At 53.0% G+C, this 20,475-nt stretch overlaps 1 protein-coding gene across 6 annotated transcripts in view; it reads right to left on the bottom strand.

Annotated features, from left to right (window-relative positions):
• Window positions 1–20,475, bottom strand: part of ATP13A2 (ATPase cation transporting 13A2) — a 45,781-nt gene that overhangs the window by 15,390 nt on the left and 9,916 nt on the right. The gene's annotated exons all lie outside the window — the stretch shown is intronic.

A 20,475-nucleotide genomic window follows, 5' to 3' on the forward strand; every position in this document is an offset into this window, starting at 1 on the left:
CCAGGACATAATTACCAGCGTCACCAAGCAAAAAGATATTACACCTGTACACTGTATACACAGCGAGAGATACAATAATACTGCCCCTATAAGGGAAATAAGCTGGGCAACGATTGGTTCTAACTTTAGAAGCAAGGACCGGATCAATATTAGGGATTATTAGCCGAAGCATAACTACCACTCCCAGGCTACTCGGCAAGAGGACGCTGAGGGCTGTAGGCAGGTATCAGCAGCTATAGAGGGCATAGTAACTGGCATGGCGTCAGGTCCTGAACTAGGGGGCGGTGAAACTTTAGGGCTCATGTACAGAACACAAGCTATCCCCCCACCTTCCATAGGGACGGTCATCTCTGATTGGGTCGGCTGGGCAGACTCCCATAGAAAGCGTGGTCAGGAATCTAAGATCCAGAAGGAAGCACATTTGTGGCATCTGTGTGTCCATGACCCCACCGGATTATTGGACTTCCTGCACTATCAGACACGTTACACATCCATGCTCCCCCAGTGCCTGGCCACATTACCAGATATCACCACACAGGATTTATGAGCCCCCCAGAGTTTGGAGGCACCCGGCAGAAGTTCTTCAATATCTCATCAGGGGCATTAATAACATTTTTCTGACCTGCGGAAATGATAACGGGGCTGCCGCCAGTAAATCATTAACCCAAATCTACTGAGCGGAGGAGGAAGCGGGATCTCGTGGAATAAAGGACAGAAAACGGCTTAAAGGGACAGCGGCCGCTTTCCCCAGCTAATTACCCCACACTCCCGCTTGTGCATGGAGAGTTTATCAGGGGTTAAAGGCAAAGTTTTCCCACTAGGAATGGATATTTATAAATGTTAAAGTGAAAACTCAGATGCCAACATTCACCCCACGAACCCGGGACGCACAGGTCCTGGGGCACATCGGTCCTGGGGCACACCCCATGAACCCGGGGCGCACATGTCCTGGGGCATGGAGCCCTGGATAACATAACCTAAGAAACCCAACAATTACATTACCTGCCCATGAGAGCAGGTCTCAATCATGGGGTCAGGCCACATTTCATTTTTAATTAAAAGAAGTTTTTCAGTTTGTTGCCCAAAGTCTTGACCTCAAAATAAAATCTGTACTTTCTCCCCGACGTTGCGCTGAGGTCCCAGTGTCTGCTGACATGGCTGCAGCTGCAATGCAACAATCACTAACAGGACCACTGCAGCCAATCACTGATCTCAGCAGACTGACAGTCTACATCAAGATGACCACTGGGTTCAGGGATTGGCTGCAGAGAGCAGTAGTTGTGATGTCACCACTGAAGTCGTATCAGTGAAGATGGGGGGGGCAGCGCTGGAACGGCGGGAAGTGCAAAACTAAAGAAAAACAAGCCTGAGAAGATGGAAAATTCCTTTAACGAAAAAATGAAATGTGCCCTTAAAAAGGGGCACTATACTATCTGAGCATCTGTGTTTTTGCTTACAGTGTCAAATACAATCTATTACTCCCTGTTATCAGCCATTACTGGGGGAGGTGACTGTAGGAAAGGAGACTACAATCTATTACTCCCTGTTATCAGCCATTACGGGGGGGAGGCGACTGTAGGACAGGAGACAACAATCTATTACTCCCTGTTATCAGCCATTACGGGGGGAGGCGACTGTAGGACAGGAGACTACAATCTATTACTCCCTGTTATCAGCCATTACTGGGGGAGGCGACTGTAGGACAGGAGACAACAATCTATTACTCCCTGTTATCAGCCATTACTGGGGGAGGTGACTGTAGGACAGGAGACCACAATCTATTACTCCCTGTTATCAGCCATTACTGGGGGAGGAGACTGTAGGACAGGTGCCCACAATCAGTCACACCCTGCTGAGAGTAGCACCTGTCTTGTGAGCTCCAGGACTTCCAGGAGGAGGCCCAGAGTCTGCCTCTCTTCTCCCCAGGAAGTGGCAGGCTTCCTGGGAGCCAGGCATGGCTTCCCAGGCTTCTGTTCCCCGGTCTGTGCCGGCGGGGGACAGAGAGCAGCAGCAACCGGCCCAGGAGGGCGTGAGGAGATCTGGTCGGATGAGAAAGACCGTACCCACCTACTCCAACCCCGAGACGGCTCATCGTCCGCCCAGAGAGGGAGACAGGGGCACCCCAGGCCCCAGGAAGAAGAGCCCAGCAACATCATGGGGCGAGATGACCTCCAGCGAGTCCACGAGCTCCTTCTCCTCCCGAGTGGTCGCCATGTTGCGAGAGTACGAGGACGCTGGCAAAGCACTGACCGGGCTGAAGGAGCAGCTGCGGGAGGCACGGATCCTGAACACCCGTGCCTCTAGCAAGGAAAGACCCGCGACCTCCCAGAGGTTTAAAGCCCTCAGAGATGAGGTGGTCCGGTTAGTGCTCCTCCGGGAGGGGATTGAGAAAAGCGCAGGTCCCTTCCTGGAGAGGTTTAAGAACCAGCGGCGGTTCTCTGAAATGAAGGGGTTAAATACCTCGGGAGAACTGCCAGCCGGCGTCCTAAGTGAGGAGGAGGACGAAGTCGTGGCTGGAGTCTCACGTGCTGGAACAAGCCGGGAGAAAGAGTCGCAGAGCCAGCAAGGAAGCGGCCTCCCGGCACGGCAGAGGACTCCGACAACCCATGCTGGAGTGTCAGCAGAGGAGGAGTGCGGTCTGTTGAGGGAGATCAGAGAGCTGGAGTCTCCTGTGGACCTGACGAGATTCTCCTTCGGGGAGGACGAGCCAGCGGAGGAGACCAAAAAGAGGAGGAAGACAAAGAAGGCGACACAGGAGGTGGTGAGTTACAAATATGTACCAATGTCTGATGTTACACCTACCACCTCCTGTGTAAACCCCACCAAACCTAAAAGCACGGGCTCTGCAGTGGGTCCGGGGCATAGGCAAGGTGGGGAGAGGAGGAGGACGTCCGGCAATGCTGCCGTCTGTGCGGGGAACAGTGCAGGGGGTGAGGCTGTGGAGGTACTCACGGCGCCGGACATAGGGGACCCCGTGGAGTTTCCCTCCCTGCCTGCTGCGGCTAAGCCGGTTATCACCGGGGACGAGGAGAGCGGGGGGGGGATGTCCACGCCGTTGCGAAAGGGGGACGGTGTGGGCAGACTCCATCCCTGTTCACTGCAGCTGAGCCGGCCAACGCTGGGGCTGTGGGGGGCAGGGCCGAGGAGCATGGTGCGGCGAAAGGGGGGCGCACTGTTGTGACAGGGGCGCAGTGCGCCTCAACAGAGGAGAGGAGGCGCGCAGCTGAGTCAGAGCCACGGGAAAAAAAAAATGCACAGCAAAAGCAGGGAACATCATCAGCAAGGAACACTGTGCGCTCTGCTGTGACGGGGGGACAGCATGCCCCTAAGCGTGATACCAGCACCCCGAAGTCTGTGGCTACAGGGCAGGCAGCCCAGAACAATAAGCGGCACAGTGCTCCAAAAGAACTGCACAATGTCAGCACTGAGCTAATGAAAACGGGTGTGGTGCTGCACCGCTCCCCCGACCCAGCAGGTGTGAGTGCAGAGACTGCAGACACAAGGGAGGAGGGAATGGAGGTGACTGTGGAAGGTGCAGAGAACAGTGGTAATGGGGTGAATGATGGGAGTAGCAGTGGAGTGAATAATGGGAGTTGTGGTGCCGCAAACGTTGGGAGTATTGGTGGAGTGAATGATGGGACAGGTGGTGGAGTGAATGATAGGAGTTGTGGTGCCGCAAATGATGGGAGTACTGCTGGAGTGAATGGTGGGAATAGTGGTGGAGTGAATGATGGGAGTTGTGGTGCCACAAATGATGGGAGTATTGGTGGAGTGAATGAGGAGAGCAGCACTGGTGTTGGTGGAGGGGAAGTAGGTAGTGGTCCCACTGCCCCCCCAGTGGTGGCGAGGGCTTCAGCCCCTAGCTTTTCGGGGGCTGTCACTGCTGGGGGTAGTAGTGCGCCCTTGTCTGGTGGCCCTGAGGACGGTGACTTGCAGCAGCGCTTCCTGGACGCCCTGAAGAAAGGGGAGAGTTCCATCAATGTAGAGGGGAGGGAGGTTGATCTGTCTTTCTGGATAGAGAGACACGGTCTTTCCGCCTTCCGAGATAGAGGGGCAGAGACTGTCTGGTCTCTGCCGACACCGGGGCAGAGGAGTAACCGTAGGAACGTGGCCCGTCTCCAGTGGGTAAGCAAGGATGCCTGTCCTGATCGGTCAAAGGTTGCTGAGCTCCTGCTGGGGATGGGCTTCGCGGCATATGACATCTTTGCCTTGATCCATCCCTATGGGACCTCCTACTTCGATGTCAGCTTCGTGAGACCGGAGGGCCTTGAGCTTTTTTGGTCTCGCCATGAGCTGGCTCGGGGTCGCCCCGAATGGCAAGGTTTCGTCCCTGTCGCAATATCCCGCCAGAACTCGGTCAGGAAGGTGACCGTTTTGACCAGTAACGAGTCGCTTTCCTGCATGGACATCTCCACCTGGATTGGTCGATATGGCGACATCGTCGGCATTCCTGAGAAGACCCGCGACGACCATGGTATCTGGTCAGGGGCCTGGACCTTCATGGTGAAATTGAAGGTTTCAGGAAACACTGTTACCCATATACCTTCCTCTACATTTTTGGGGAGGGACAGGATCCTGATTTTCTACCAGGGGCAGCCCAAGGTCTGTCACAGGTGCGGCAGCCCCACACACTTCAGTGCGCAGTGTACCACCCAGAAGTGCGCACTGTGTGGGGACCTTGGCCATCTCGCTGCTACCTGTGGCAGGATTAGGTGTAACTTGTGTGGTGACCTCGGTCATCCATTCAGTCGCTGTCCGCGTTCCTTTGCCAATGCAGTCCTGAAAGCGGCGAGTGCGGGACAGGCGAAAGCCGGGACTAATCTTGCCGGTGAAGGGACCAGTAGGGGCGGAGGAGGCAGGGAACCAGTGAGGAGCAAACTGCCGCCATCCAACATCAGGCGGCAGGAGCAACGCCATGGGAACAGGGGGCAGGGAGTAATGACCCTAAACCCTGACCCAAGTACTTCACTTGCAGCTGAGGATCCTAAAGACAGCGAATTGAGTGAGGAAGTCAGGAGACTTGAAAGGGAGGAGCAGGCGGACGCCATGTCCTCCCAGGAACCCTCATCCGGTGACAGTCTGGATGAGGGAGAGGGGGAATGGTCACAACAAAGTAAAAAAAAGGGTAACCGGAAAACAACCAAGGGTAGGAGTGGGTCCGGGTCTCGAGCCTCCGCTCTGGAGTGCGACCCCTCTGATTTTCTAGCCCTGATCCAGGTGCCATTGGAAGGTCCAGCCGCCCCCCTCTGGTGGATCTCTCCAACCGGTTCGGGGCCCTCCAGGACTCCCCTGCAGAGGGGGAGGACGGGAGCCCGGAGCCGGAGGTTGCAGACAAGGATGTTGGGGCTCAGGGGGTCGCTGAGTCTTCTTCTCAGGGAGCAATTAAAGGGCCCTCTGGGGGGGAGGGGACTACCTCGGGACCACCAGACAAGGGCCAGAGTGTATGTAAGGAGAGAATGGATGAGTCTGTGTGTCTTAAGCGCACTAAAAGCTCATCATTGTCTGAGGAAGAGGGTGAAGCTGTTGGAGGTGGGAAGAAAAAGGCTATCTAATCCAATCAATCATGATGGCGGCACCCACACCGTTGACGCTGGCAACCATTAATGTTGCCAGCATAAAGTCAGAAGCGGCAAGGTACACGGCCTTTCATTTTCTCGGCCAACTTGATGCCGACATTTTGTTTTTGCAGGAGACCAGGTTGACTGACCTATCAACCATGCATAAAGCAAGGAGGGAGTGGAGGCATGGGCCCTCCTACTGGTCTCTTGCGGCCGAGCCGTATAGCGGGGTGGCGGTCCTTTTTAAGACCGCAGCGGTTGAATGCAGACGATTAATTGAATTAGAAATGGGGAGATGCTTGATCCTAGATGTCTCCATGGGGGGACAGGAGCTTCGGCTCATTAACATCTACGGTCCCCAATCCAAGTGGGACCGCAAATGTCTCTTCTTGAAGATCAAACCTTTCTTATTTTCAAGTCGGCAGGTGGTCTTTGGAGGGGATTTCAACAACGTCACGAGACCCTGTGATAGAGGAGGTTCTGGGGACCGGCTGACTTATGACTGCGTCGCGCTAAACAGAATAGTAAGTGAGGCACGCCTAGTGGATGTCCACATCCGGCACAACACAGGCAGCACGGGATTCACCTTTTTTAGAGGTAGTCAGTGCAGGTCTAGGATAGATAGGTTTTATTTGAAGGAGGAAGCCGTCTCCTCGCCGTTGTCGGTTGTGGAGGTGGAGTTCTCCGACCACTGTTTGATTATGTTTTCTCTGAACGTTACAGAGACTCCTAGGATGGGAAGAGGTTATTGGAAGCTGAATTCATCACTCCTTGAGGAAGAAGCTGTAAGACGGTCTTTTGAGGATTTTCTTCAGAGCCAGGTACCGCTGCTGGGCCTAAGTAACACTAAGTCAGAGTGGTGGGAGATGTTCAAACATCGGGTGGCGAAATTCTTCCGGCAGCTCTCGAACCTCAGAAGCCTGAACAGGGGACGCCTATATCAGAGCCTGAGGAGGAGACTCGAGCATCTTGTCTCGACTGGAGGTAGCCGCGAGGAGATCTCCGGTGTGAAGTCCTTGCTGAAGAGGTGTCAGTACGATAGGCACGCATCTTTGGTTTTTGAGAGGGACTACGGGAAGTACTACTCGCCCGACCCTTACAGAAGCTGCAAGATGTCAGTGAATAGTAAGATAGTGACGGGGCTGATGGACAGTACGGGATCCTTGAAGAGGTCCAGATCAGGGATCTTGGAGGTCGTCAGTTCATACTACTCACACCTCTTGGGAAGGAGGGAACTGGATCGTGACAGGATGTCGGCTTTTCTGGCTGAAGCTGTTCCGGAGCCAGGGGCTGACCTCTCGCTGGACGTTTTGGCAGAAGCGATCAAAGAAGAGGAAGTGAGACTGGCGATCGATGGGCTCAGGCCCAAAAAAATCACCAGGTCCGGATGGCTTAACATCCGAGTTCTTTAGGACCTTTAGGGACTCATTGGTTCCCCTCTTGACTCAGGTGTTTAATGAGTGTCTCTCCTCGGGCACCCTGCCGAGATCATTAAGGAGGTCAGCTTTGATCATTTTGTCAAAGGGTAAGGATCCGTCACGCATTGAGAATTGGCGTCCCATAGCACTTCTCAATGTGGACAGGAAGGTTTTGGCTAAGATACTTTTCAACAGGCTGGTAAAGTTTGCGCCGCGGCTGCTTTCAGAGGCTCAGAACTGTTGCGTTTCTGGCCGTAGCACTTTCAGTGCTGTTCTGGGTGTCCGAGAGGCCGTGGAGCAAGGCAGGGCGGGCCTTTGGAAGGGGTTCCTGCTGACCCTGGATCAGGCAAAGGCTTTTGACCGGGTTGACCACGAGTACCTCTGGTCCACTCTTTTGAGGTACGGTCTGCCTGGGGGGTTTGTGGACTGGCTTAAGACCTTATACGCTGGGGCTGAGACTTTCCCTCTGGTAAATGGGTGGATTGGACAACCTTTCGGGGTAGGATCTGGTGTCCGTCAGGGCTGCCCTCTTAGCCCATTGCTGTACGCGTTTGCGATCGATCCCTTCCTCAGAAGGATCGAGTGTGGACCGTTGGCGGGGGTGGGGATGGGCGGGGTGGCGCCAGAGGCTATCCTGAGGGTAGTGGCCTACGCGGACGATGTCACCGTTTTTGTTTCTTCGCGAGAGGAGGCGATGGTGGTGATGTCAGAAGTGGAGAGCTACTCGGAGGCTTCCGGGTCCAAGGTCAACCAGGACAAGTGTGAGAGTCTCTGGCTGGGAGGCGGGGATCCCAGGTTTGATCTTCCGGACACCCTCCCCGAACCCCAAGAACATGCCAAAGTCCTAGGTATCGAATTTGGGCAGGGTGATTACCCCACGAAAAACTGGGAAGGCAGAATCAAAGGTGTCGCTCAAAAAGTGGACCAATGGAAGGGTTGGTCTTTGACCCTGAGGGAAAGGGTTGGCCTGTGCAAAGCTTTCCTGCTCCCCTTACTAATCTACCTGGGCAGCGTCTGTGTCTTGCCAGAGCCTCTCTGGACTCGGGTCTACAGTCTGTTCTTTCAGATGTTATGGGGGAATAGACTGAACCTAGTCAAGCGGGAGGTCACTTACCGCACGAGGAGACTAGGGGGGTTGAATATGGTGAACCCCGTGGTGTTCCTAGTGAACACCTTTTTGAAGGTCAACGTGGCAAACCTCTGGAAAGAGAGGGCTCCTCCGTGGGTATTCTCCTGCAAGGGATGGTTTCAGCCTTTCTTCCAGGAATGGGAGACAGGGGGAAGATTGAAGGATCTTCGCACACCGCATGGGCATCTCCCGGCTTATGTTACCCCGGTTCTGAAGATGATGCGCCGGTGGGGTCTGGGAATGTGGGAGGTGAGGTCCCTCCCGAGGAAACTCCTCGACATGCGGGTCTTGCTTTCGCATTTTCAGAGTCCATTGGTCCTCAAGGACTGCCCAAGTCGGGATCTAGAGGTTGGGTTAAGTTTGTTAAATTCTAATAGGATCCCCAAGAAGTACTGGGACTTGACTTGGCGCTGCTTCCAAGGTAAGTTGTATGTGAGGGACAATCTGAAGTACAGGAGCTCCGAGGACAGGAATTGCCCCCGTGAGGCTTGTGCTAACATGCTGGAAAGCATGGAGCACTTCCTGCTTCATTGTCCCTTTAATACAGAGGTGTACAACAGGGTGGGAGCTTCCATTGGTTGGCCGCGGCTGGCTACTCTGTCCTATGCCGAGTGGGCCTATGGAGCGTTCGGAGACCTCGGGAGAAGGGACAAAGTCACTTTATTTATAGTCAGTGCAGTGGTCAGGTACTTCACGTGGAACGCACGAGTTTTAGTTTCGACACAGAGTAAAATCCTCCGTGTAGACGAAGTTTATAGCAGCATCCTAGTTGCCCTGGTGAAGGTCCGTATTCTGGAGTATGAAAGACTGGGTGCCCGGAGGGCGGCCCATCTCTGGAGGGGTTTCTCCTTCGGGGTGCCTTAGTCCGTTAGTACTCCTATATCCTGGTGGTGGGCTGATGCCTTTTCACTCTAGAGTTTTGTTTTGAATCTCAGTCTCCTGAATAGAAGGTTTGCAAGCATCGAACTTGAGCCTTAAGTGGTGAGTACGTAGGTTATGTTCTGTAACGTTGGTTTATGTATATATTGTATATAGCGTAATGTATGTATTGTATATATTGTGTATAATAGAGGGTCTTAGTTAGGTTGGGTGGGGGGATTGGGGGGATGGGGGGTTTTCAACGGCGGTGATAAGAGACTGATCTGGCCTGGTCCAGGCCCCGCCTGGGGAAAAACTTTGGGGCCTGATCCTAGCTCGGAGCAATCCTGAACTTTGTGGCCAGAGCTGGATCAGGGGTGGTGGGATAGTTAGAGTAGATGTGTGTTTTATATATAGTGTAAAAAAAAAAAAAAATCCCAAAAAAAGGAAAAAAAATAAAAAAAAATAAATAAAAGGAAAAAAAGAAAAAATATATAAATTTTGTTAATTTTGTATACTATGTTTGTAATTAGGTTTGTCGTAAGTGTGAATGTGGCGGTGTAAGGGGGAGGCTGTGAGGTAAGGCAGTGGGACCAGAGGGTATTAGGTGTGCTCTGGTGTCTTGTACAATATTCGGACTGGTGTCATATGTTTATTTGTATATAGTATTGTATATAGGACGGTGTAAATGTAGTTCAGGGTTGTATATAATAGTGTGAATGGAGCTGGGTCGGGGGTTTTACATGATTTTATTTATTTATTATTTTAAGGGGGTGCTGGTGTAATTATTGCAATTTTGTTCCTTTTTCGTTTTTTTAGTTTTTAATTTCTTGTTTCTTTAATTTAATTTTCTTTTCCCGTTTTGTAGGTCGAGAATTTCCCTTATTGTTTCCATTTCTGGTTTATTTCTTTGTGTTTGTGTCTGATTTTGTCATATTGTTTCTGATTGGAGTTTTTGTTCTATGTTTGTTCTGTTGTGTTTTATTTTGTAACGTCGTGAAGGATTTTATAATAATAAAAAAGACCTACAATCTATTACTCCCTGTTATCAGCCATTACTGGGGGACGAGACTGTAGGACAGGTGCCCACAATCAGTCACACCCTGCTGAGAGCAGCACCTGTCTTGTGAGCTCCAGGACGAGGCCCAGAGTCTGCCTCTCTTCTCCCCAGGGAGAGGCAGGCTTCCTGGGAGCCAGGCATGGCTTCCCAGGCTTCTGTTCCCCGGTCTGTGCCGGCGGGGGACAGAGAGCAGCAGCAACCGGCCCAGGAGGCCGTGAGAAGATCTGGTCGGATGAGAAAGACCGTACCCACCTACTCCAACCCCGAGACGGCTCATCGTCCGCCCAGAGAGGGAGACGGGCACCCCAGGTCCCAGGAAGAAGAGCCCAGCAACATCATGGGGCGAGATGACCTCCAGCGAGTCCACGAGCTCCTTCTCCTCCCGAGTGGTCGCCATGTTGCGAGAGTACGAGGACGCCGGCAAAGCACTGACCGTGCTGAAGGAGCAGCTGCGGGAGGCATGGATCCTGAACACCCGTGCCTCTAACAAAGAAAGACCCGCGACCTCCCAGAGGTTTAAAGCCCTCAGAGATGAGGTGGTCCGGTTAGTGCTCCTCCGGGAGGGGATTGAGAAAAGCGCAGGTCCCTTCCTGGAGAGGTTTAAGAACCAGCGGCGGTTCTCTGAAATGAAGGGGTTAAATACCTCGGGAGAACTGCCAGCCGGCGTCCTAAGCGAGGAGGAGGAGGACGAAGAAGTCGTGGCTGGAGTCTCACGTGCTGGAACAAGCCGGGAGAAAGAGTCGCAGAGCCAGCAAGGAAGCGGCCTCCCGGCACGGCAGAGGACTCCAACAACCCATGCTGGAGTGTCAGCGGAGGAAGAGGAGGAGTGCGGTCTGTTGAGGGAGATCAGAGAGCTGGAGTCTCCTGTGGACCTGACCAGATTCTCCTTCGGGGAGGACGAGCCAGCGGAGGAGACCAAAAAGAGGAGGAAGACAAAAAAGAAGACACAGGAGGTGGTGAGTTACAAATATGTACCAATGTCTGATGTTACACCTACCACCTCCTGTGTAAACCCCACCAAACCTAAAAGCACGGGCTCTGCAGTGGGTCTGGGGCATAGGCAAGGTGGGGAGAGGAGGAGGATGTCCGGCAATGCTGCCGTCTGTGCGGGGAACAGTGCAGGGGGTGAGGCTGTGAAGGTACTCACGGCGCCGGACATAGGGAACCCCGTGGAGTTTCCCTCCCTGCCTGCTGCGGCTAAGCCGGTTATCACCGGGGCCGAGGAGAGCGGGGGGATGTCCACGCCGTTGTGAAAGGGGGACGGTGTGGGCTGACTCCATCCCTGCTCACTGCAGCTGAGCCGGCCAACTCTGGGGCTGTGGGGAGCAGGGCCGAGGAGCATGGTGCGGCGAAAGGGGGGCGCACTGTTGTGACAGGGGCGCAGTGCGCCTCAACAGAGGAGAGGAGGCGCGCAGCTGAGTCAGAGCCACGGGAAAAAAAAATGCACAGCAAAAGCAGGGAACATCATCAGCAAGGAACACTGTGCGCTCTGCTGTGACGGGGGGACAGCATGCCCCTAGGCGTGATACCAGCACCCCGAAGTCTGTGGCTACAGGGCAGGCAGCCCAGAACAATAAGGGGCACAGTGCTCCAAAAGAACTGCACAATGTCAGCACTGAGCTAATTAAAACGGGTGTGGTGCTGCACAGCTCCCCCGAATCAGCAGGTGTGAGTGCAGAGACTGCAGACACAAGGGAGGAGGGAATGGAGGTGACTGTGGAAGGTGCAGAGAACAGTGGTAATGGGGTGAATAATGGGAGTTGTGGTGCCGCAAACGTTGGGAGTATTGGTGGAGTGAATGATGGGACAGGTGGTGGAGTGAATGGTGGGAATAGTGGTGGAGTGAATGATGGGACAGGTGGTGGAGTGAATGATAGGAGATGTGGTGCCACAAATGATGGGAGTACTGCTGGAGTGAATGGTGGGAATAGAGGTGGAGTGAATGATGGGAGTTGTGGTGCCGCAAATGATGGGAGTATTGGTGGAGTGAATGAGGAGAGCTGCACTGGTGTTGGTGGAGGGGAAGTAGGTAGTGGTCACACTGCCCCCCCAGCGGTGGCGAGGGCTTCAGCCCCTAGCTATTCGGGGGCTGTCACTGCTGGGGGTAGTAGTGCGCCCTTGTATGGTGGCCCCGAGGACGGTGACTTGCAGCAGCGCTTCCTGGACGCCCTGAAGAAAGGGGAGAGTTCCATCAATGTAGAGGGGAGGGAGGTTGATCTGTCTTTCTGGATAGAGAGACACGGTCTTTCCGCCTTCCGAGATAGAGGGGCAGAGACTGTCTGGTCTCTGCCGACACCGGGGCAGAGGAGTAACCGTAGGAACGTGGCCCGTCTCCAGTGGGTAAGCAAGGATGCCTGACCTGATCGGTCAAAGGTTGCTGAGCTCCTGCTGGGGATGGGCTTCGCGGCATACGACATCTTTGCCTTGATCCATCCCTATGGGACCTCCTACTTCGATGTCAGCTTCGTGAGACCGGAGGGCCTTGAGCTTTTTTGGTCTCGCCATGAGCTGGCTCGGGGTCGCCCCGAATGGCAAAGGTTTCGTCCCTGTCGCAATATCCCGCCAGAACTCGGTCAGGAAGGTGACCGTTTTGACCAGTAACGAGTCGCTTTCCTGCATGGACATCTCCACCTGGATTGGTCGATATGGCGACATCGTCGGCATTCCTGAGAAGACCCGCGACGACCATGGTATCTGGTCAGGGGCCTGGACCTTCATGGTGAAATTGAAGGTTTCAGGAAACACTGTTACCCATATACCTTCCTCTACATTTTTGGGGAGGGACAGGATCCTGATTTTCTACCAGGGGCAGCCTAAGGTCTGTCACAGGTGCGGCAGCCCCACACACTTCAGTGCGCAGTGTACCACCCAGAAGTGCGCACTGTGTGGGGACCTTGGCCATCTCGCTGCTACCTGTGGCAGGATTAGGTGTAACTTGTGTGGTGACCTCGGTCATCCATTCAGTCGCTGTCCGCGTTCCTTTGCCAATGCAGTCCTGAAAGCGGCGAGTGCGGGACAGGCGAAAGCCGGGACTAATCTTGCCGGTGAAGGGACCAGTAGGGGCGGAGGAGGCAGGGAACCGGTGAGGAGCAAGCTGCCGCCATCCAACATCAGGCGGCAGGAGCAACGCCATGGGAACAGGGGGCAGGGAGTAATGACCCTAAACCCTGACCCAGGTAATTCACTTGCAGCTGAGGATCCTAAAGACAGCGAATTGAGTGAGGAAGTCAGGAGACTTGAAAGGGAGGAGCAGGCAGACGCCATGTCCTCCCAGGAACCCTCATCCGGTGACAGTCTGGATGAGGGAGAGGGGGAATGGTCACAACAAAGGAAAAAGGGTAACCGGAAAACAACCAAGGGTAGGAGTGGGTCCGGGTCTCGAGCCTCCGCTCTGGAGTGCGACCCCTCTGATTCTCTAGGCCTGATCCAGGTGCCATTGGAAGGTCCAGCCGCCCCCCCTCTGGTGGATCTCTCCAACCGGTTCGGGGCCCTCCAGGACTCCCCTGCAGAGGGGGAGGACAGGGGCCCGGAGCCGGAGGTAGCGGACAGGGATGTTGGGGCTCAGGGGGTCGCTGAGTCTTCTTCTCAGGGAGCAATTAAAGGGCCCTCTGGGGGGGGGGGGGGGGGGGGGGACTACCTCGGGACCACCAGACAAGGGCCAGAGTGTATGTAAGGAGAGAATGGATGAGTCCGTGTGTCTTAAGCGCACTAAAAGCTCATCATTGTCTGAGGAAGAGGGTGAAGCTGTTGGGGGTGGGAAGAAAAAGGCTATCTAATCCAATCAATCATGATGGCGGCACCCACACCGTTGACGTTGGCAACCATTAATGTTGCCAGCATAAAGTCAGAAGCGGCAAGGTACACGGCCTTTCATTTTCTCGGCCAACTTGATGCCGACATTTTGTTTTTGCAGGAGACCAGGTTGACTGACCTATCAACCATGCATAAAGCAAGGAGGGAGTGGAGGCATGGGCCCTCCTACTGGTCTCTTGCGGCCGAGCCGTATAGCGGTGTGGCGGTCCTTTTTAAGACCGCAGCGGTTGAATGCAGACGATTAATTGAATTAGAAATGGGGAGATGCTTGATCCTAGATGTCTCCATGGGGGGACAGGAGCTTCGGCTCATTAACATCTACGGTCCCCAATCCAAGTGGGACCGCAAATGTCTCTTCTTGAAGATCAAACCTTTCTTATTTTCAAGTCGGCAGGTGGTCTTTGGAGGGGATTTCAACAACGTCATGAGACCCTGTGATAGAGGAGGTTCTGGGGACCGGCTGACTTATGATTGCGTCGCGCTAAACAGGATAGTAAGTGAGGCACGCCTAGTGGATGTCCACATCCGGCACAACACAGGCAGCACGGGATTCACCTTTTTTAGAGGTAGTCAGTGCAGGTCTAGGATAGATAGGTTTTATTTGAAGGAGGAAGCCGTCTCCTCGCCGTTGTCGGTTGTGGAGGTGGAGTTCTCCGACCACTGTTTGATTATGTTTTCTCTGAACGTTACAGAGACTCCTAGGATGGGAAGAGGTTATTGGAAGCTGAATTCATCACTCCTTGAGGAAGAAGCTGTAAGACGGTCTTTTGAGGATTTTCTTCAGAGCCAGGTACCGCTGCTGGGCCTAAGTAACACTAAGTCAGAGTGGTGGGAGATGTTCAAACATCGGGTGGCGAAATTCTTCCGGCAACTCTCGAACCTCAGAAGCCTGAACAGGGATCGCCTGTATCAGAGCCTGAGGAGGAGACTCGAGCATCTTGTCTCGACTGGAGGTAGCCGCGAGGAGATCTCCGGTGTGAAGTCCTTGCTGAAGAGGTGTCAGTATGATAGGCACGCATCTTTGGTTTTTGAGAGGGACTACGGGAAGTACTACTCGCCCGACCCTTACAGAAGCTGCAAGATGTCAGTGAATAGTAAGATAGTGACGGGGCTGATGGACAGTACGGGATCCTTGAAGAGGTCCAGATCAGGGATCTTGGAGGTCGTCAGTTCATACTACTCACACCTCTTGGGAAGGAGGGAACTGGATCGTGACAGGATGTCGGCTTTCCTGGCTGAAGCTGTTCCGGAGCCAGGGGCTGACCTCTCGCTGGACGTTTTGGCAGAAGCGATCAAAGAAGAGGAAGTGAGACTGGCGATCGATGGGCTCAGGCCCAAAAAATCACCAGGTCCGGATGGCTTAACATCCGAGTTCTTTAGGACCTTTAGGGACTCCTTGGTTCCCCTCTTGACTCAGGTGTTTAATGAGTGTCTCTCCTCGGGCACCCTGTCGAGATCATTAAGGAGGTCAGCTTTGATCATTTTGTCAAAGGGTAAGGATCCGTCACGCATTGAGAATTGGCGTCCCATAGCACTTCTCAATGTGGACAGGAAGGTTTTGGCTAAGATACTTTTCAACAGGCTGGTGAAGTTTGCGCCGCGGCTGCTTTCAGAGGCTCAGAACTGTTGCGTTCCTGGCCGTAGCACTTTCAGTGCTGTTGTGGGTGTCCGAGAGGCCGTGGAGCAAGGCAGGGCGGGCCTTTGGAAGGGGTTCCTGCTGACCCTGGATCAGGCAAAGGCTTTTGACCGGGTTGACCACGAGTACCTCTGGTCCACTCTTTTGAGGTACGGTCTGCCTGGGGGGTTTGTGGACTGGCTTAAGACCTTATACGCTGGGGCTGAGACTTTCCCTCTGGTAAATGGGTGGATTGGACAACCTTTCGGGGTAGGATCTGGTGTCCGTCAGGGCTGCCCTCTTAGCCCATTGCTGTACGCGTTTGCGATCGATCCCTTCCTCAGAAGGATCGAGTGTGGACCGTTGGCGGGGGTGGGGATGGGCGGGGTGGCGCCAGAGGCTATCCTGAGGGTAGTGGCCTACGCGGACTATGTCACCGTTTTTGTTTCTTCGCGAGAGGAGGCGATGGTGGTGATGTCAGAAGTGGAGAGCTACTCGGAGGCTTCCGGGTCCAAGGTCAACCAGGACAAGTGTGAGAGTCTCTGGCTGGGAGGCGGGGATCCCGGGTTTGATCTTCCGGACACCCTCCCCGAACCCCAAGAACACGCCAAAGTCCTAGGTATCGAATTTGGTCAGGGTGATTACCCCACGAAAAACTGGGAAGGCAGAATCAAAGGTGTCGCTCAAAAAGTGGACCAATGGAAGGGTTGGTCTTTGACCCTGAGGGAAAGGGTTGGCCTGTGCAAAGCTTTCCTGCTCCCCTTACTAATCTACCTGGGCAGCGTCTGTGTCTTGCCAGAGCCTCTCTGGACTCGGGTCTACAGTCTGTTCTTTCAGATGTTATGGGGGAATAGACTGAACCTAGTCAAGCGGGAGGTCACTTACAGCTCGAGGAGACTAGGGGGGTTGAATATGGTGAACCCCGTGGTGTTCCTAGTGAACACCTTTTTGAAGGTCAATGTGGCAAACCTCTGGAAAGAGAGGGCTCCTCCGTGGGTATTCTCCTGCAAGGGATGGTTTCAGCCTTTCTTCCAGGAATGGGAGACAGGGGGAAGATTGAAGGATCTTCGCACACCGCATGGGCATCTCCCGGCTTATGTTACCCCGGTTCTGAAGATGATGCGCCGGTGGGGTCTGGGAATGTGGGAGGTGAGGTCCCTCCCGAGGAAACTCCTCGACATGCGGGTCTTGCTTTCGCATTTTCAGAGTCCATTGGTCCTCAAGGACTGCCCAAGTCGGGATCTAGAGGTTGGGTTGAGTTTGTTAAATTCTAATAGGATCCCCAAGAAGTACTGGGACTTGACTTGGCGCTGCTTCCAAGGTAAGTTGTATGTGAGGGACAATCTGAAGTACAGGAGCTCCGAGGACAGGAATTGCCCCCGTGAGGCTTGTGCTAACATGCTGGAAAGCATGGAGCACTTCCTGCTTCATTGTCCCTTTAATACAGAGGTGTACAACAGGGTGGGAGCTTCCATTGGTTGGCCGCGGCTGGCTACTCTGTCCTATGCCGAGTGGGCCTATGGAGCGTTCGGAGACCTCGGGAGAAGGGACAGAGTCACTTTATTTATAGTCAGCGCAGTGGTCAGGTACTTCACGTGGAACGCACGAGTTTTAGTTTCGACGCAGAGTAAAATCCTCCGTGTAGACGAAGTTTATAGCAGCATCCTAGGTGCCCTGGTGAAGGTCCGTTCTCTGGAGTATGAAAGACTGGGTGCCCGGAGGGCGGCCCATCTCTGGAGAGGTTTCTCCTTCGGGGTGCCTTAGTCCGTTAGTACTCCTATATCCTGGTGGTGGGCTGATGCCTTTTCACTCTAGAGTTTTGTTTTGAATTTCAGTCTCCTGAATAGAAGGTTTGCAAGCATCGAACTTGAGCCTTAAGTGGTGAGTACGTAGGTTATGTTCTGTAACGTTGGTTTATGTATATATTGTATATAGCGTAATGTATGTATTGTATATATTGTGTATAATAGAGGGTCTTAGTTAGGTTGGGTGGGGGGATTGGGGGGATGGGGGGGGTTTTCAACAGCGGTGATAAGAGACTGATCTGGCCTGGTCCAGGCCCCGCCTGGGGAAAAACTTTGGGGCCTGATCCTAGCTCGGAGAAATCCTGAACTTTGTGGCCAGAGCTGGATCAGGGGTGGTGGGATAGTTAGAGTAGATGTGTGTTTTATATATAGTGTTTAAAAAAAAAAAAAAATCCCAAAAAAGGAAAAAATAAATAAAAAATAAAAGGGGAAAAAAGGAAAAAAAAATATAAATATTGTTAATTTTGTATACTATGTTTGTAATTAGGTTTGTTGTAAGTGTGAATGTGGCAGTGTAAGGGGGAGGCTGTGAGGTAAGGCAGTGGGACCAGAGGGTATTAGGTGTGTTCTGGTGTCTTGTACAATATTCGGACTGGTGTCATATGTTTATATTGTATATAGTGTATATAGTATTGTATATAGGACGGTGTAAATGTAGTTCAGGGTTGTATATAATAGTGTGAATGGAGCTGGGTTGGGGGTTTTACATGATTTTATTTATTATTTTAAGGGGGTGCTGGTGTAATTATTGTAATTTTGTTCCTTTTTCGTTTTTTTTTAGTTTTTAATTTCTTGTTTCTTTAATTTAATTTTCTTTTCCCGTTTTGTAGGTCGAGAATTTCCCTTATTGTTTCCATTTCTGGTTTATTTCTTTGTGTTTGTGTCTGATTTTGTCATATTGTTTCTGATTGGAGTTTTTGTTCTATGTTTGTTCTGTTGTGTTCTATTTTGTAACGTCGTGAAGGATTTTATAATAATAAAAAAGACCTACAATTACTCCCTGTTATCAGCCATTACTGGGGGAGGCGACTGTAGGACAGGAGACTACAATCTATTACTGTATCAGAGCCTGAGGAGGAGACTCGAGCATCTTGTCTCGACTGGAGGTAGCCGCGAGGAGATCTCCGGTGTAAAGTCCTTGCTGAAGAGGTCAGTACGATAGGCACGCATCTTTGGTTTTTGAGAGGGACTACGGGAAGTACTACTCGCCCGACCCTTACAGAAGCTGCAAGATGTCAGGGAATAGTAAGATAGTGATGGGGCTGATGGACAGTACGGGATCCTTGAAGAGGTCCAGATCAGGGATCTTGGAGGTCGTCAGTTCATACTACTCACACCTCTTGGGAAGGAGGGAACTGGATCGTGACAGGATGTCGGCTTTCCTGGCTGAAGCTGTTCCGGAGCCAGGGGCTGACCTCTCGCTGGACGTTTTGGCAGAAGCGATCAAAGAAGAGGAAGGGAGACTGGCGATCGATGGGCTCAGGCCAAAAAAATCACCAGGTCCGGACGGCTTAACATCAGAGTTCTTTAGGACCTTTAGGGACTCCTTGGTCCCCCTCTTGACTCAGGTGTTTAATGAGTGTCTCTCCTCGGGCACCCTGCTGAGATCATTAAGGAGGTCAGCTTTGATCATTTTGTCAAAGGGTAAGGATCCGTCACGCATTGAGAATTGGCGTCCCATAGCACTTCTCAATGTGGACAGGAAGGTTGTGGCTAAGATACTTTTCAACAGACTGGTGAAGTTTGCGCCGCGGCTCCTTTCGGAGGCTCAGAACTGTTGCGTTCCTGGCCGTAGCACTTTCAGTGCTGTTCTAGGTGTCCAAGAGGCCGTGGAGCAAGGTAGGGCGGGCCTTTGGAAGGGGTTCCTGCTGACCCTAGATCAGGCAAAGGCTTTTGATTGGGTTGACCACGAGTACCTCTGGTCCACTCTTGAGGTACGGTCTGCCTGGGGGGTTTGTGGACTGGCTTAAGACCTTATACGCTGGGGCTGAGACTTTCCCTCTAGTAAATGGGTGGATTGGACAACCTTTCGGGGTAGGATCTGGTGTCCGTCAGGGCTGCCCTCTTAGCCCTTTGCTTCACGCGTTTGCGATCGATCCCTTCCTCAGAAGGATCGAGTGTGGACCGTTGGCGGGGGTGAGGATGGGCGGGGTGGCCCCAGAGGCTATCCTGGGGGTAGTAGCCTACGCGGACGATGTCACCGTTTTTGTTTCTTCACGAGAGGAGGCGATGGTGGTGATGTCAGAAGTGGAGAGCTACTCGGAGGCTTCCGGGTCCAAGGTCAACCAGGACAAGTGTGAGAGTCTATGGCTGGGAGGCGGGGATCCCGGGTTTGATCTTCCGGACACCCTCCCCGAACCCAAGAACACGCCAAAGTCCTAGGCATCGAATTTGGCCAAGGTGATTACCCCACGAAAAACTGAGAAGGCAGAATCAAAGGTGTCGCTCAAAGAGTGGACCAATGGAAGGGTTGGTCTTTGACCCTGAGGGAAAGGGTTGGCCTGTGCAAAGCTTTCCTGCTCCCCTTACTAATCTACCTGGGCAGCGTCTGTGTCTTGCCAGAGCCTCTCTGGACTCGGGTCTACAGTCTGTTCTTTCAGATGTTATGGGGGAATAGACTGAACCTAGCCAAGCGGGAGGTAACTTACCGCACGAGGAGACTAGGGGGGGGTGAATATGGTGAACCCCGTGGTGTTCCTAGTGAACACCTTTTTGAAGGTCAACGTGGCAAACCTCTGGAAAGAGAGGGCTCCTCCGTGAGTATTCTCCTGCAAGGGATGGTTTCAGCCTTTCTTCCAGGAATGGGAGACAGGGGGAAGATTGAAGGATCTTCGCACACCGCATGGGCATCTCCCGGCTTATGTTACCTCGGTTCTGAAGATGATGCGCCGGTGGGGTCTGGGAATGTGGGAGGTGAGGTGGAACGCACGAGTTTTAGTTTCGACGCAGAGTAAAATCCTCCGTGTAGACGAAGTTTATAGCAGCATCCTAGGTGCCCTGGTGAAGGTCCGTTCTCTGGAGTATGAAAGACTGGGTGCCCGGAGGGCGGCCCATCTCTGGAGGGGTTTCTCCTTCGGGGTGCCTTAGTCCGGTAGTACTCCTATATCCTGGTGGTGGGCTGATGCCTTTTCACTCTACAGTTTTGTTTTGAATTTCAGTCTCCTGAATAGAAGGTTTGCAAGCATCGAACTTGAGCCTTAAGTGGTGAGTACGTAGGTT

The sequence above is a fragment of the Dendrobates tinctorius genome, unplaced genomic scaffold (genome assembly GCF_039654945.1).
Source record: "Dendrobates tinctorius isolate UK_male_01 unplaced genomic scaffold, ASM3965494v1 ptg000028l, whole genome shotgun sequence".
NCBI classification, from domain to species: Eukaryota; Metazoa; Chordata; class Amphibia; order Anura; family Dendrobatidae; genus Dendrobates; species Dendrobates tinctorius.